This window comes from Polypterus senegalus, chromosome 3 (assembly GCF_016835505.1).
Source record: "Polypterus senegalus isolate Bchr_013 chromosome 3, ASM1683550v1, whole genome shotgun sequence".
Classification (NCBI taxonomy): Eukaryota; Metazoa; Chordata; class Cladistia; order Polypteriformes; family Polypteridae; genus Polypterus; species Polypterus senegalus.
Genome location: NC_053156.1, coordinates 266,386,417 through 266,404,988, shown reverse-complemented (window position 1 = coordinate 266,404,988; position 18,572 = coordinate 266,386,417). Strand labels below are relative to the sequence as shown.

The 18,572-nt window shown below is 37.9% G+C and overlaps 1 protein-coding gene across 2 annotated transcripts in view; it reads right to left on the bottom strand.

Annotated features, from left to right (window-relative positions):
* The window catches only part of lrrn2 (leucine rich repeat neuronal 2), a 184,889-nt gene that overhangs the window by 5,506 nt on the left and 160,811 nt on the right, over nucleotides 1–18,572 (bottom strand). The gene's annotated exons all lie outside the window — the stretch shown is intronic.

Below are 18,572 nucleotides of genomic sequence, written 5' to 3'. Positions count from 1 at the left end.
AGGTGGATGAGCTGATGGTACCCAGGATAATGGACAATCTGTCAGACAGACTACAGTTTGTGAGGTTCAAGGACTGTGAGCAACACTAGAGCACCGCAATCAACGGTCCGTTACTCTTACACCTCAGACTATAAATATAACACCAGATGATGTCATTTCTCAGATGATGCTGCACTTATTGGGGTTTATTGATAAGGAAGATGAGATAGAGAATAGGAGCTGGGTGGAGAACTTTGAGAACTGTCTACAACTCAACATCAGCAAAAACAAAAAACTGGTTACTGACTTTCACTGCACCAAACATCCTCTATGCCTGGTCATTATTCAGGAGGAGAATGTAGAGGTGGTTCACTCCTACAAGTACTTGAGGGTCCACATCAATGACAGGTTGGTCTCAGGACACAGAGGAACTATGTAAGAAAGGGCAGTGCATGCTCTTTTTCCTTAGGAGACTGTGTTCCTTTAATATGGGAAGTGACAACTCTATGATGGCCAGTGCTATCATCTGTACTGTGGTGTAATGAGCTGGTAACATCACTTTAAGAGAGGCCCACTAAATCAACATGCTAATTAAAAAAGCAGACTTAGTTATGTGACACACTCCGGACCCCCTGGTGGTAGTAGCAAGGGAAAAAATTAAAACAATACTATGTGTTATCATGAACAAAGCTGCACATCCACTAAGTGACACAATAACACTGAGGTCGTTCAGTCCACAATTTATACAGCAGAAGTGTGCCAGGAAACACTACTTGGGAGATTTTATAATCAACAGCAATACGCCTGCATAGTGCCTCACAATGAAAGTGACTGCCAAGACAGAGGTTTTCTATCTTTTTAATTTTCTTTCTTTATAGTCATTCTGGTGTATATTCAGACTATAGTCTATTTATTTATCTATCTGTCTATCTATCTATCATATGGTGCCTTATTTATCTATCTATGTAAGAGCTATTGTAAAAATTCAAATCTCCGCGTTTTAAATACACAAGATAGCATCCATTATTTATTCTCTTGTTTCCACAGCTTGTAATCTCACATTTATGAATTATAATCTGATTCATATTACTTATTACCTTCAACCATTGATATTCCATCAGGTTTTCCTTGGCATTACTTTGAGTAGGACAGAGAAGACTACTCTATCCCAAGCAATTGTTTCGGGCTTCTCAAAGGGAGGTGGCAGGAGCTACTGTGTCAGCAAAAATATAGAATTTCTCCAGCACTCTTTCCCCTGCAACTATGCCCAGTCTTGACCAAAGCCTTTTTTGAATAGGTTATACTTAAGAGTGAGTGACACAGAGAATAAATTAAAAAGTCAAGGAAAAGAACAGATAGGCTAGGCTTGTCACTAAAAGTTCTGATATCTGTCCAAAAAGGCTAGAGAGTGCTCAATGTCAGGACAACAAAAGTCAAAACAAAGTTAAAAAATAATGCAAAAATGCTCAGGCTGCTAACTTTCTTCCACTACAGACTTTAATTTGTTTGGCAGCAAACAGGATATGCTTTTTCAGCATGCGTGATGACTTCATCACATTTTATAAAAGGAGATATTTTTGTGAAAATCAGGATAGAAACAGGATAAAGTGACCAGAATGTAATACATTTCAGTGTTTTAGCAAAACACATTTGCAAAAACTAAAGCTGTTAGTTTTAGGACAAATGTGGCAATGGACTGGGGTAAGCTTTAAAGTGTGGAATCAGTTGAGGAGCAGCGGAGCAGGCTTATGTAAAATGCAGAACAAGTTCATCCTGGAATTTAAAAGCAGTAAGAAAAAATTCATTTAACTTTATTCTTCAATGCTGAACAAACAAAGAATGGACTGTTACCTAAACAACATAAATATTTGAACTCAAAAACTCCTTCTCAAAGCTAACAAGTGAATAAATGGATACATAAGTAAAAAGACAAACAGGCAGCTGCATGTTGCAAATTATTTGCCATTATTAATGCAGGGTAATTAAACTAGTTGTTATTTGCTGGTCTATTATTGTTTTATTTGACTAAATCTTTTATTGTGCAATAATAATTAAGGCTAATACAGGGATAGTTTCTTGCAATTGACAAGTTAACAGATTTCTTTACATTTTAATTAATAGCTGGTGAATAAAAGCACACCATGGGAATTGTTTATTATTCCGAGAGATCGTCTCATTCACTGCCAGCTCCTGTCAATAACAGCCCCTCGGATTGCACAGGCACTGATTCCAAATCAATACACTTACAGTATTTACTAAAACTCTGCCACTCTGCAAATCAAGCAGTGCTTCTTTAATGAGGAGGTACTTTTTGTTTGGTGAAATCCTCTGTCGGGTTATAGATGGACAGCCACATGAGAAATTAGCAGAATGCAGGCGGCTACAATTCAGGGCAAATCAGATAATCGCTGCATGCTGGTGCAATGCAAAACAGACTCGAGCTGGGGGTCCAGTGAGGTTAGCCTGGCTCTGCAGAATATAAAGAGTCTCTGAGCACCGTATCGGATACAATGTGGCTTTGGAGCCTAAAATGATTTGGTCTCTAAACGTAAAGGGTCATGAAAGGGATTGATCCATCTCCATTGCTACATCATCCCATGTGTTTTCTAGCCTGCACAGGACAGAATCACTTCTGCTCAAACTCTAACATCCTTCTGAAAGCCAAGGCGAGTCAGGGGCTTGTTTGGGCAGAGTGAGTGCTTATGGGAAAAAGAAAGGAAGGGCTGTAGGTTTGAAGAGCCTGCTGAACTGATTGCTCTGTCTTGTTTGGACAGTGTTGATAAGGTTAGAGGAACGATTTAAAGCTGCAGTGCTGCAGAAATGTTCTAAATATTGCAAGACAATTTCAATACAATTCAACACAATGCATCCTGTTAGAATAAAAACTGTAACATCAAAGGCTAAAATAAATGCCACTTAAATAGGCTTACATTAAGATGTGCGTATTGAATGATGACACTAAAAAGTTCTCTAAATTTGACTTCTTGTTGAAAAACTCTCCAACTTCAAGCATTGTGTGGATGGTAATTTTGCATTCTCTGAATATATTGATGTTGATAGATAGATAGATAGATAGATAGATAGATAGATAGATAGATAGATAGATAGATAGATAGATAGATAGATCTTTATTTGTCCCCATTAATGCATATATTTATGTATATATATTCCTAATATAACTTTATAGATTCAAATTTTACTTCAGTTTGGCATTCTATAAGATAGATAGATAGATAGATAGATAGATAGATAGATAGATAGATAGATAGATAGGACAAACCCCTGGTTGAGCTGTCTGTCTTTCAAAGGGCACACACTCCCACAATCATTTATATAATAAAAGTTTACAGTTCCCGTCATGTAATTGGTTGTCTTTTAAACAACTGCAAGCCTTTTGAGTGTTTGGAGCTTGGGAATTTGTGTCCGATAAACTGAAACGAAAAATGACAAAAATTTGCTAGAACAAGAATGCATTAATAGTTATCCTATAATTTAACCAACGACTCTGTTAACTTCCCTGCACATCCTAGAACATTTCTTCCAACATTATTAGAAACACTATTTATTTATTTATTTTACTTTGGGCCACTATAGTTATGCATTTTGCTTTACTTTCTTGGTATTTGTTCACTTGATGTATTGTTTACTTTGCGTTTTATATAACTTAATGGCATTTGCAATTTTTTAGCATTATATTTTGTGTTTATGCAATGCCATCTAGATGTCACATCAATAATGCAGAAGCCGTTACATATAAATAAGGAGTTCTTGCATCTCAGAATTATCCCTCCGTGGACAAACAGAAGACTTTCTTGTGGCTCATGGTAGTTCAAGTCAGGAAAGCTAATTTTGGTGTTTTGATGTTGACTTTGTATTCCTGACTATTACTTTGTCTCTCCTTTTTAATCTTCGGCTCGGTTTAATTTTGAATTCTCAGTTTTGACCCCCATTTAACTTAGTGTTGGGGTTTACTGTTTATTTCCTAGCCCTTGCTGCTCTAACAGTAACTAAGGCTAATTCTCACAGATTGCATACGTTGGTTGTTTGTTTTGCTGTCAGTTTCAAACAATGTGATGAAATGCTTCAGTCCTCATACACCTGAATAAGACAGCTGTAATCCCAGCTAATGGGCAGGTGTTACTAGTAAAGTGCTGAAAAGGAAATTAAAATCTAACATGGGTGGGGCATTATGGGCAGCAATATGACAGATGTATTTAAAGCCCTTGCCAATATTTTTAGTCAAAGTGGGTATAAGATATAATACACAGTCATACATCTGCATGACGCAGTATATCAAATAGTCAAACAAACTCAGCTTTAACCTGTCTTATGTATCACTTTGACATAACAAGCTGTCATTAACGTAGGCTTTTATTAAGATCAACAAGCCCTTGTTAGAATAGCAGATGAACATTGGCTTCTAAGACAAGTCACTGCGCCTTGCAGCGTTAACAGCACAAAGCATCAGAATGGCATCTTTTGATCTCAGTATAACCACTCTGTGTCCTATGAGTAATCCTGTGGTTGAGGGCTACATTCAGTCAGCTTGGGGATGACACATCTTGCCCTTCCAGTGTAATATCAAGTGTCAGTGATAGGATCACAGAGCTGTTGGCATGCCCACCTGCTCTCTGCTGACAGCTGGGATCATCAGAAGCTTGCCTTCTAGCCAGTGGTATACAGGCCACTTGATCAGTTTACAAAGGAAGGCCAAACCAATAAGTATAAGCATGACATTTCAAAAAGTGTGTCATTTATGCACATACAGAATGGATGGATACAGATAAAGTGAGAAACAAAGGTGGGCTTACCTTATACATACAATTCTCCTCTCTTTAATCCAACTCACAAGAGCACTATAACCTCTTTGCTTCTTCTAACCTTCCTGAGATCTACCCTCCATTATAATACTTCCCAAATTATGTTCACAGCTCCTTGTTATCTGGCATTTCATGTGTGGACTTATTGACCCCCAATAGTCATCCAACATTAGAATCCTTCTCATCTCTTTTTCTGAAACCACCTTTCCTGGAGAGGAACATACTGGCAACAGGCCAAGGCCGGTCAGCCCAGAATTCCCTGTGTACAGCCTCAAAGTCCAGCTTTTCCTGGGGTATTCCAAGAGATATAATCCATCCAGTGTTTTGTGGGTTTGTTGCAGAGTCTCCACCCAGTAGAACATGCTTGAAGTAGCTCTGAGAAAGCCACTCGGGAAGCATCATTATGACATGTCTTAACCACCTTAACTGGCTCCTCTCGGTCCAGAGGAGCACCAACTCTACTCCTAGGATCTCTCAAATCACTGGGTCAGCCATCCTGAGGAGATACCTAATTTCTGTTGCCTGCACTCCTGATTTCATTCTTTTTTGCCATTAACCACAACTCATGACCATAGGTAAGAACAGGGCTGAATATTGAGAGTTTTGCCTTTAGCCTCAGCTCCTGCTTTACCATCATTGCCCTGTACATTGCCTGAAGAGTATCTGCTGCCACTTCAATCCTCGCCTGTCACATTCCTTATTTCCATCATTTGTGAATAACATCTGGAGATACTTGAACTCCTCCATTAAGGGCAGTTGTTTTTCTCTCACAAAGAGCAATCCACTCTTTTCTTTAGAGATAACCATGAGCTCAGACTTGAAGGTGCTGATCCTCGTCCCAGCTACTTGAAATGTGGCAGCAAATCACTTGAAAACATGCAGAAGGTCATGGTTAGCCTTCTTAGAACTACAATGTTCTAGCCATAAGAGGAACAGCCTTTACTTTTGATTTGCTCTTAACAGCATGAAAGTTCTAGACTAATTCCGCAAGAATTTTTCATTGATTTGAAACTTTTATTGTATCTACATGCAATTTAAGTATTATTTGTGACACTAGCATGTCGTTTAAAACACACATTATAAAATTATCAAAATTATGTTTTTCCATCTTAAAAATGTTGGACGCTTAAGACATTTTTTAAATATGCAAGATACTTAGAAACTAATTCATCCATTAATTTCTAGTAAGACTGACTACTGCAATGCGCTATTCACTGGCTGTTCAAATGGTTCTTTATGTAGCTTTAGGTAATTTAAAATGCTGCTGCATGAATTAGTACAAGAACAAAACAATATGAACACATAACTCCAGTTTTCAAGTCCTTACACAGGCTACCAGTTAAGCTTAGGTCTGATTTCAAAATCTTCCTTTTAACTCATAAATTCTTAAACGGTCAAGGCCCTGCTTACTTCTTCAAGCTTATCATTACTTACAAACCAGAGTGCACATTGAGATCTGATGATGCCTGCCCCTAAGATTTAATAAAATAACAGTGGGAGGTCGAGCTTTCAGTTTCAGTGCCCTGAAGCTGTGGAATGATCTGTCCAGTAATATAAGAGATGTCCCTTCAATCTCAACTTTTAAATCCAGGATGAAGACTCACTAGTTTAGTCTAGCTACCATGACTAGTGCCACTGATTAGATGAGCATACTGCATCTCTGCTCGCTGGTCATTTCTACACAAGTAATGCAATATTTATAAACTGTTACTAACCGTTCTCTATTCTGATGATGAGAAAAGCCTATCAATTTTAGGAGTATTAGCAAACAGTTAACATGAATTCAAATGAGGAAGGCTGTGGTTTCACTAATATGCTGGAACTCTAAGAGGAAGCAGAAAAAGTCTACTGTCTTCCTTCGGGATGTTGAAGAGTGATATGTGTGTACCTCCGCACCATATGCTTGACTTGATACCCTTTGGCACTAAAAGTCACTCTGAACCTGCAACACAAGTTTGCTAGTTCTTTGACAGCATTTATGCCCGCTGTGCAAACAACTGCTTTAATAAAGAGCGAGATTTGTCTTTGTGAGGCTGAGTGGTCAACTCTAGGTCCTGTGACACATGTCACCCATACAGATGCAATACTGGGATGAAGAGAGGCTTTCACACCTCAAGAAACTGGGAGCCCTAGAAGATCTAAGCAGTAGAAGTTCAGGTTGTCACAGTGTATACATCAATTCATTCCACTATTTATAGAGACATGGGGCCCTTTATGGCCAACAGCTCAATTATTATGATTCCATTCACAGCACCCATTATGTTGCCATCACCAACTCTTCTGGACTGGTGCCTAGACTATCACAGACTGATACTGGGTCATTTTTTGCAGATGTGGTACCTTGAACTAGCAGTACTTGTATTGTACAGTGATGGGGTTTTATCTATTTCTAATAACACAATGTGCCCATTTCTAGTTACTATTTCGTTCCTTTACTGTGGTGTTGAATTCTTCATGTTAATTTATATTAAAGGTTAAGTATAAGAGGTTTTGGGTTTTTTTACCATTAGTGTAGAATTTTTAAATTGCTCATGATGATCACACACACAGCAAAAACCACAGTTTGGATGATGCGTTGCTTTGGCAGGAATGGGCATAACATGTAGCAAATGCATCAAGTCAAAATTTGAGGGCTTGTTGGAGGTAAGCTATTCAATAGCTTCTTTTTCTTCTTTCTTGTAAGGGCCAAGTGTGTGACTCGACATTTGCGTGATAGACATATGTGCGCCGACAAAATAGCACTGATTAAAACGCACCGTCAAAATTGTGCCGACAAAATCGTGAAAGTTTCATTTAATATGAATTACTAGTTTAAAGCATATATAATAATGTTTATTTTAGAAGTCAATATTATGAGACGCGGCATGCCATCAGCACGGCACGCAGATAGTCCTTAAGATCACGCCCTGCATATGTAGGAAGAATTGCAGCAAGGGCGTCCCACTCTCTTGGCCTCTCTCGCGATTTTGTCGTGCCGATTTTGTCGGCGCGCATTTGTCGAAAACCAGTTAGCGGGTTTGTCGGTGCTCATTTGTCTGTCACGGTTTTGTCTGGGCGCATATGTCTATCGCGCTTTTGTTGGTGAACCGGCCAAGTGATGCCACTTTGAGGACCACTGCTTCAGACAACCTCCCAAATCTGTAGCTCAGCTCTTTTTTAATAAGGTGAAGGAACGTCTTTAGCCTTCAGGGTGAAGTGACATGAGCAGTGTGAGTTCAATACTAAACCAGTGCAGTGGTTCACTGTCAATATTCCTACATTTTTTGAACATTTTATTATCCTTATACCAATTTTGAATATTAAGCCTTTAGGCTTTATGTAAATGATGTTAGAACTACTGTATATTAATATCTTTGTCCATCCAGTATTTGAAAAGCAAGAACTAGCACTATATGAGACAGCACTTATTGACTAAAACAAACAGTGTAAGAATTTTATATTAAGCAAAGGAAGTGAAACAAGTCATGGATGGACCGAATGAATCATCTCTTGATAATAAACCACTTAAAACCCTTATTTCTTAATCTAAAGACTTTAAACCAAACTAAACATATCAGGGAAACATTGATTATATGGTAGGAACCAGCACTGGACAGGACACCAGTACGTTAACTAGAAACACTAACTGCACCGTCAATTTTAAATCATCCAGTTTCCCTTTCACACATGTTTTGAGATTTGAGAGGAAAACAGGAGTATATGAACAAACACTCAGGCAGGAATGAGGAGAATGTGCAAATTCAAAGAAGACAGCAACCAGAAATTGCCCATTTTTTGTTATCTTACATTTGAGGAACATGTGTGAAGTTTGCTGATTTGTTTTTTTATCCTGTACATTATGAAGTAAAATCCATAAAACACTGTTGGGGGCTTTGAAAAAAACTACTTGATTTATAAATCCACACCTATCCTGACACTGAAAATTTTAAATGAAATGACTGAAACTGAATTGTCATATTGGATAGCCTTAGATGGGTACCAGAACCCTTTAACCTTCATCATCCTCATCATAAATGTGACTATATAAAATACGGTTTGATTAAGAGCAGAGTAGAGTCAGACAGGGACAAGGGTGTTTAGTATGACTCAACTCATATGCAAATGCAGGGAGACGGAGGGTGACGGATAAACAAGCAAATTATGAATGTTTCCAGAGTGCCATACGGAGGGTTATTTATTTTTTTAATGAGATGTGACAGCAGACTTGAGGTACTGACTGCCCAAGTATGCTCAACGTTGCTTTCTTTGCCTTGGATTCTTCGAAAAGCCCTCATTTACACAACATCATTTTTATCCCTGAGATCACTGACAGCCAGCAGCAGGTCTGCAGTAGGCAGGGACAGGCAGACACAGGTGGCGAGATGTCTTCTGGAATCATTTCCTGAACACTTAGCATGAAACACTGCCCTGCTATGAGCCACTTTTAACATGAGGTGAATAGGAATATTTCCCGGAACACTGTGCTTTGCGTGATAAATAATTTATTTCCAATATTTCTCTCTAATCTCCATCCCCATCTCTCCTGTATGGCTGGATAAATACAGAGGGGCCTTAAAACAGATGAAGATATATACAGCAGAAATAATTTTTGTCTCTTCCTTTTACAGCTTGTGTTTCTATTCATTTGGAGCCTGTAAACAAGGAGCTTGCTCTTCACCTTCTATCTGGCTTGCCGAGCAGCTCAATAAAGGCTGTGGTTGACATTAGAGTACAAGTGACAATGGAGTGTGTATGCCTTTCTAAAACAACCTGCAGTATGTGAACAGCAGGGCCATATACCATTCAAGGGTAAGCCTCCTGAATCTGTGATGGTCATGTATTTTTTTAATTTTTAAAAAGATAGTTTACCTTCTATTACTGATAGGACTTCCACCAGTCTCCAGTTATTTTTTCTTTAGAATTTTAATAAGCAATTGCCTTTATCCAAAGCTACTTACTTAAAAGTCGCAAATCAAACTGACTCTCTACTTCTCTAGTTGGAATTTTGGCAAATATGCTTAATTTCTGTCACTCATCTGGAGTTTCAGTGGTGGAGAATGAAATGGCCACCTTCTTTGGACACTGCTAATAGTCTAATAATTGTCTAACATGTTAACTAATTTCAGTGATGTCATCATAGCATCATTTTGTTTGAGAACATGATGTCATCAAATAAATGGTATATTGAAGACAGAGTAGTTTTGTTGCCCCCCATCTGTGATAAACACTTTGAAAAACAAATATGTTTAGCAGTTTTTTTTTATTTATTTTGACTTTGTTGTAAGAATTTTTCAGATTTGGACTATCAATATTTTTTTTGATTTCCTCCAGGTAGTTTTGCCAGCACCTCTTCAATTTAAAGTAGACAACTAACCTAACATATACATGTCTTTTGAATTAGGGAGGGAGAAACCTACATGGACACCAATGAAAAAGAAACTAATGTTTACTTTTGACAATATCGAAGAGAACTGGTCATGCAGGTCATGTTGTGCCTGTAAAGAACTTCTAGATATATGTTTTGACAGACTGCTTTTTTATCTATTGAGTAGCAGAGAACATTCATCCAAGTCAAAAAGGGTTCAGTATATCATAGTCTCTAAACAAAATCAAAGCTGTAATACGATTTCTTTTGAAAGTAGACTTGCTTAGACCTTCCCTTTATTTTCTAACAGAAAAGGGCAATTATATTTTATATACCAAAGCCATGATCTGAAATACCACGTGACACGTTCATCACATGCCTAGCAAGCATGTAGAAGTATAGCAGTCAGATGCAAAACAATGGCAGCTACAAAGAAAATAAGGAACAAATCAGGAACAAAAAGTGGTTGTACGTTTTCAGTTTCTCATTATGAAATTATGGAGAGCAGATTGTTGTGCAAATCCACTATCAATTTAAAACTGAAATTAAACACAATAACATGTACTTTCTATAGAAGAGTATTTGGGCCACAGAGAAGAAAAAATAATAGGGTCACAGTGAAAAAAAAGGGTCTATTTTGTGATTAGAAGTCAACATTTGAACTTTAATCTCGAAACTCTTACTTTAATCTCACAGCTTTTTTAATGATTAAAGATGAAATTTCAACTTTAACCTTAAAATTTCCACTTTAATCTTCTAGTTATATTTCATCATTAAAATAGAACATTGTAAACTTCATCAGTAAGGGGGTCATATCCCTGGTGCTCCCTGCCTGAAGTTTGCATGTTTTCCTGGTATGTTTCCTTAATGTGCTTAGGTTTCCTTCCAAAGACATGCAGGTTAGGTAATTTGGTGATGATAATTTAACACTATTGTGTATGTGTGTGTGTGTGTGTGTGTGTGTGTGTGTGCTTGCATTCTTCCTTCAATAAACTGGCAACCATTCCAGGGGTTGTTTCTGTTTCGTGTACAATGCTTGTTGGGAAAGGCGTGACTGTGGATGGATAGATGGAATAATTTAACATGTATAATGAAGATTTTTCACTGTTCCTTAAGAATTTTGTACACTCATTGTTCTAAGTTTATAGCTAGTTTTACTTTCACAAAGATGTTCATTGTGTGGTTATGTGGAAAAGAAAATGGAAGAATAGGACCTGGGGTTTGGCATGTTTGATAGAGACAGTACGCCTTCAATAAAGAATGCCTGCCCAGAGTAACATCCATTGAAATAAGAGTTCATGTCTCCAACCACAACCTCAGGAACCTAGCATTTACACATTACACATTATTTCAATTAAATCTTTGGGATATCCATTCATACATCCACCCTCTTGGAGCCTTGTCACACCTGCCACAAAAGTTCTCTGCATTGAATATACAGCTGTTTTTGTAATCACGTTTTAGAGATATTGTGGCAAGGTGTCCTGGGAATTTAATGTATGTTCTTCTGGATGGGCTTTCTTTATTACAGTCATACTGTGTCTATTAAACGTTCCAACACCCAATTCCCATGCTCCTGTTTTCTTTCTTCAGAGAGCTGTAATATCATGAATTTAATGTATTTTGTGTGTGATTGCTGCCTGCTACTCGTCTCAGAGCAAGAAGAAGCCTGTTTAAGAAGAACATTGCGATTAGCGAATGGGCCTGTGAGCAAATTTCGAAATAAAATTTAATCACAAAATAGACCTTTTCTTTTTTTTCACTGCGTTCCCAATTTTTTTTTCTCTGTGGTCCTAATATTCTTCCATAACTTTCTGAATCTACTGAAATGTGTAAAAACAATAAAATGAAAGTAAAAAAAATAATTGAGTGTGACATGGAGGTCGTTCAAGTACCATTACCTGTTGGCAACACAGGAAATTTACATGGTGTCCCTGTGTCATGTTTTCTCTCACAGTTCAAAGCTATGTTGACTCCAAAGTGACCCCTGTGAGAGAGGGACTAAGTCTGTCCCTTTTCCTGTTGTTGCTATGATCTTGATCAGGAACAGAATGAGGGTGAATGGATAAATGTCTAGGAATAAGCAAATTAATAATTTTTAAACCCCTTTTCACTTATTTAGTCATTTATAACTAAATACTAGGTGGGGCGTGATAGACATATTTTAACTTTTCTCTCAATGTTTTCAGTTCTCAGAAAGAAATGCCATTTCTCTATTCTGAAAACAACACTCTTCTCCTTCAGTTCTATTTGTTGATTATTGCATGGTGAGCGATTCCAAGCCTGCACTTTGATTAGAAGAAATAACAGGAATGTAGTTAGCGTGTCATGCACATGTGTAGTCAGAGATGCTTTAGATCAGGGGTATCCAACTCAAGGTGCACAGGCTGAATACAACCATTTGAGCTTTTTAAAGTGGTCCTTATCATTCAAAATATGTTACATATGGCCTGCTAGTACTGCTGGCTCTATCAAAAGACTCCCTTTAACATTCATTTCATATATAGATTATATCCATATATATTTTAACTGGATTACTTTTATACCTCAATTTAAAAGGTGTCTCTAGTGTCTGCTCATATTTATTTGTGTTGCTCAGCGCCATAGCTGCTGAAGTGTAGTTAGACTGGAAACTGACCCAGCAAGAAAACGTTAAAAGAAGGTGAAATACCCTACTTCCATAAAGAATTGGTTCTCGGGCAGGTCACCAGATGCTATCCCTTTCTGGGCAACCCATTTATATTATTTTGGTCCCAGAAGAGGTGGTGCTACTGATACCTGGTGGTGTTGGGGCTAGGCGTGTAGAAGCAAATGAGATATACACTTAGCCACAGCCGTGGGATAAACCAGCTTACCTGAGCCATTTAGCAGATCTCAAAGTGAGCATGCATGACAACAGAAACAATAGCTGTATCTGTTTGTTATAGTAGAGATGAGATAATATACGAGACAGCCTCATTCCCTTTATCAAATGCATCTGGTGAAAGGTTGTGCAGCACACTTACTGTAAAAGAGTCAAAAACTACATACATTCCAGCTCACCAGCATTTAACAAGTTCAGTAGATTTTGTGATTAAACAATCTGTAGTACAAAAAATGTTTTGATGAAGTAGTCAAAACTTGAGCAAAAGAAATGTATGTATTTATTTAAAGAGCTTATGTTAAAAAGCAAAATTTTTCCCTGGGGACAAAAAAACTTCCATTTATCTGTCTATCTAAAGGACATGCACGGACAAAGCACTGTTAAACTACTCAACTTTTAAGCAATTTGCAGTTGTAGTCTGAATTTACATAACTTTTGCGACTGGTGGACAGTTCTATCTATCTATCTATCTATCTATCTATCTATCTATCTATCTATCAAAAAGGCTTTATACTGTGTTCAATATTTCAGTGTGTATCATACTTTAAAATTGGTATCACAAAAAACTACTTGATAAGTAAAATTCATATTTATAATTAGAGCTCAAGAAACAGGAATAACTGAGTACAGTATAAAAAACACCTGTAAAATACATTAAGTTAATACATAGTGAAAACTGTAGCACAATTAATGATTATATAAAACAAATAAATTAATGTATATTTACATTTAAGCAGTGTTTTAGCTGTCAGTATCAATGAATTGTTTCAATATGCAGTAATATTATGGATAATTATTTCCATGATTTCCATAGATTCACAATGACTTAAAATATGTAAAGCCTGTAAAAATAATGAAATACAAAAATATAGAATCCAAGCATTATTATAAATTTCTGAAGAACCTCACACAGATTGGATTAGATAAAGTTTGTCAATCAAAAGGGGAAATTCACATGCATGCAGCAGCAGAAACATATAAAACAAGGACACTGACTCACAGGACTAATAACATAGCCAATCAATCAATCAATCAATGTATATTTTGCATAAGTTTCAAACTGAACTTAAAAAAGTATGTTGGGAATAAGCATTGAATTGCAGTAAGCGGAAAAGACTCCTGGGGTGCTTCTTAGCTTCTCCTGGAGGGGATGGATGGGATTTTTCATGATGCCATTCAATTTTGTCACCATCCCCTAACACTCTGAAATATTTTAATGAATGGAGCAACAAATAAAAGAATCCTGTTATAATTTGTTTACCACTAAACAAATGGCTTCCAAGCCAGAATTAGCAGCTTAGCCAAATACTGTTCTTTAACTGATATAATCTGTACTAATAAAAGGCAAAGCCCTCACTGACTCACTCACTCACTGACTCACTCACTCACTGACTCATCACTAATTCTCCAAGTTCCCGTGTAGGTAGAAGGCTGAAATTTGGCAGGCTCATTCCTTGCAGCTTACTTACAAAAGTTGGGCAGGTTTCATTTCGAAATTCTACACATAATGGTCATAACTGGAAGCTGTTTTTCTCCATTTACTGTAATGGAGTTGAGCTCGAAAGCTGTGGGGGGCGGAGTTTCGTGTGACATCATCACGCCTCCCACGTAATCATGCAGTACGTAGAAAACCAGGAAGAGCTCCAAAAAGCGCTGAAGAAAACATGCATTATATAATTGAGAAGGCAGCGAAACAATAAGAAGCAAGCGAGTGACATATACAACCATATTCATGAGTGCTGCTACTTCGGAAACAAAGCACGGTGTAAACCTAAAGTTTAAATTAAGTTCATAGACAGGCTGCCGCTGGCATTTGTAATTTAGTGCCTGCCCATATAAGGCCGTCCCGTCAGCGGCAATCCAATAGAAACACTGCCGCTAAATATTCACGGGTGAAGGACTGTGCTTATGCAAACGATTCGCGGGTGAAGGGCTGTGCTTATGCAAACGAAGATGAGATGGTCAGGGATACACTAGTGTTTGGCACAAACTCAGCGAAAGTGCGAGAAAAATGTTTAAGTGCCGGGTCGCGGAAGACACGCACAGGAGCAGAGGAGCGACAATGCCATCCCGGCCGGTTAATGGCAGGGCTGTCTCTCCAGTCTACACGAGACCCGCTGCGACGCTCCCCAAAAGGCACTCATATCGTCAGCGAAGACGTCTCTCTACACTTTGTAAAAGAAAAAGGCAAGTTTCCGTTCTTTACACCTTTTTTCCTTTTATCCCAAAATACAGCCTTTCTCTCCTAACACTGCAGAGGACACAAAGCAAAATTTCTTTAATTGCTGGTAATGCCGGTAAGGCACATTACCACAGGCAGAAATGTGGACGTTCACATAGAAAATGTAATTTCTATACCGCAGCCGTCGCGTAGCGCCTTTCAAAAGGGATCTACTACCGGGAGATGATCCATATACATTTTAGCTGCTGTTAGTACTACTTACCTGTTGTGTTATACCGTCTTTAAAATGTAGTTTAACCGACGCGCGCGTAGCTGTGCCGGCCTTTGAGACGCTGACTGCGCTTCTGCCTTAAATGAAAGTAAGCACCTTTAATTTTTTACTCCTTCCCCTGAGCTGTAGCCCAGACAACTGCAAACACGGGATCTCTTTTCTAGACCGCGGCAAACTAATATTATTACCACAGGCAGAAATTTGGACGTTCACATAGAAAATGTAATTTCTATACAACAGCCGTCCTGTAGCATCTTTCAAAAGGGATCTACTACCGACAGATGATCCATATACATTTTAGCTGCTGTTAGTACTACTTGCCTGTTGTGTTATACCATCTTTAAAATGTTGTTTACCCGAAACCACTCCAGTAGTGCTCAATGTATCTTTACTTCTCAAAACGTTAATGTTTTACTGTTTAATAACTTATAGACTACATTTTATTTTTTTCCCTTGCATTTAGTGAGCGAAGCCAATCGGTAATCAGCTATATATATATATATCCCTGCGTGGAGTTTGCATGCTCTCCCCGTGTCTGCGTGGGTTTCCTCCGGGCACTCCGGTTTCCTCCCACAATCCAAAGACATGCAGGTTAGGTGGATTGGCGATTCTGAATTGGCCCTAGTGTGTGCTTGGTGTGTGGGTGTGTTTGTGCATGTCCTGCGGTGGGTTGGCACCCTGCTCAGGATTGGTTCCTGCCTTGTGCCCTGTGTTGGCTGGGATTGGCTCCAGCAGACCCCCGTGACCCTGTGTTCGGATTCAGCGGGTTAGAAAATGGATGGATGGATGGGTATATGACAACAACACTCATAACAGTGACAAAACAATTACATTGACAATCATGTTACGTTATTTTTAAAATGTTTCCTTTTCTTTTTCATAACTTCTTTAACACAATACTTCTCCGCTGCGAAGCATAGGTATTTTGCTAGTTTAATCTAATATTAACAATGATGGAATTGTAGGTAATTACTGTATTAATTTTATCTGATATAAACAGTACAGTGTACTGTTTTTGATGGTTGCCCAATTGGAATTATAGTTAATTAATTGGCAAAATTTCTTTACTATGGCAGCATTTCTCCAACTCAGTCCAGGTTACTCCATGTGGCTGCAAGTGTCTATTTCCACCACTTCAACAACACTGAATGCAGAAAGGCTACAACTACTTTAGACTCAGTCCTACTAATGTGTTCACTAGTCAATAATGGAGAATGAAAAAGCTAAAAAAAGTGAATAAATAAACAATTCCTATGTAACATACATAAATGGTTCTTCAATTCTAATAAAACAATTATAGAACTTAGTTTTATTATTTGACCCTAAAACATAAAAATTGGAAAATAACAGCTTGCTTCATTAGGCTAGGAGTCCAATTAAAAATTACAAATTGGTTGGAACAAAAACCATAAAATGCAAACATGATATACATAAAAGGTAATACCTAAAAAAATAATGATAAAAAGGAAAAAATAACTATAAGCACATAAGACAAAGAGACCATTTAGTCTTTTGAGCTCATCCATTTAGTTAATGGTTAAGCAGTCCCAATATCTCATCCAGATATTTCTGAAAGGTTGTCTAAGTTACTATTGTAAAGACATGGCTTGGAAGACTTTTGGAATAACGAAATGCTTTCTGGCTTCAGTCTTAAATGCACCTCCCTTTAATTTCCACAGGTGAGCTCGCATACATGATTCACTGCTTAGTAGAAAGAATTTGGCTGGATTTACTTTACCAATCACTTTGAGAATTGTGAAGACTTGGATTAGGTCCCCACACAGTCTCCTCTGATTGAGAGTAAACAGGTTTAAATTCTTCAACCCTATCCAACCAAACCTTTCAATCATTACTTATTGCTATAACCTGACATGTAACATGATAAACAGAAAGAATTTGAATAACCAAAAATTTAGGAAAGTTTCTTTGATTCACTAACGGCACAGTGGTACAAATTTTAACACTGTTCCTTCATGTAGCCACTGTCATGGTTTGAATTCTGTGTCCAGCTGTCATCTGTGATGCTGCATATTCTCCATCTGCCTGTACTGGTTTTCCTTCCAAATCCCTAAAGGTGTGCTGGTTTGGTTAAATGGTGACTGCAAACTTGCTAAGCACCTTGTCAAAGGCTGTTACCTGGCTTGTGTCAAGTGCTGCTAGGATAGGCTCTGTTTGACACTGAGGTGGATTAAACAAGTCTTCGAATGTTGTGCTCTGTGCTTCATTAATAAGATGCTAGCCAACTTTGATAAACCCAGTTGAGCAGCTGTAGGTGAGTTTGTCAATTCAAAAAAAGGAGCGCAGTGAGCGGCACAGACTGCTCCTCCCTCTATTTATATGCTGTACAGTATGTGTTTCTGATAGAGTAATACTATGACCAATGAAGTTCACTTACAAAAGTTCTGATTCAAAACTCATAAACCCCAAGTCATGAGAATGATGCTCAAAAAAAAAACTGAGTAAATAAAGGATGGCCTATCTTGGTTCTGGTGTGCCACTGTGGCAGTAGACTTTTGCTGCAAGCAGTTTCTTAATTAGAAATCAATTCTGCTGGTTAATGGAACATGTCATTTAATCAGACGTTCTGCTCCATTGTCATTCTGCCGTGTCAGAAATTCCTGTCAGCGTGTATTTTACTTATCTGGGAAAATCAACAAAATGCTTCATGGACTGGAGAGAATTAGAACCTTTAATCCAATCTTTTTTTTTTTAACTTTTTGTTTCAAATAAGAACTACTTAATGATGAACACCCACAGGGTTTGAAATTTGAATGTTAAATTGCAGTAAAAGTGGAATTAGAAAAGAAATTACCCATTCATAAGGCAGAATCCAACCCTTAATAAGGATACCAGACCATCCCTGGCCAAGCTGGAGTTACCAGAACACTTAACATTCAAGGCTTTATGATATGGAAAGGCAACCTGAACACTCAAGAAAAAACTTGCACAGAAGTGACGACAGCGTGGAGACCCACATAGTGCCTATGCCGTTACTTGAAAGCAAGACTCTGGAGCTGTGTGGTAGCAGAAAAACTGCACAACATCCTACTCTACGAAATTAAAACTAGTATAATTTAATCAAGTGCCCTTAACTAATTTTGTGGATTTGCCGA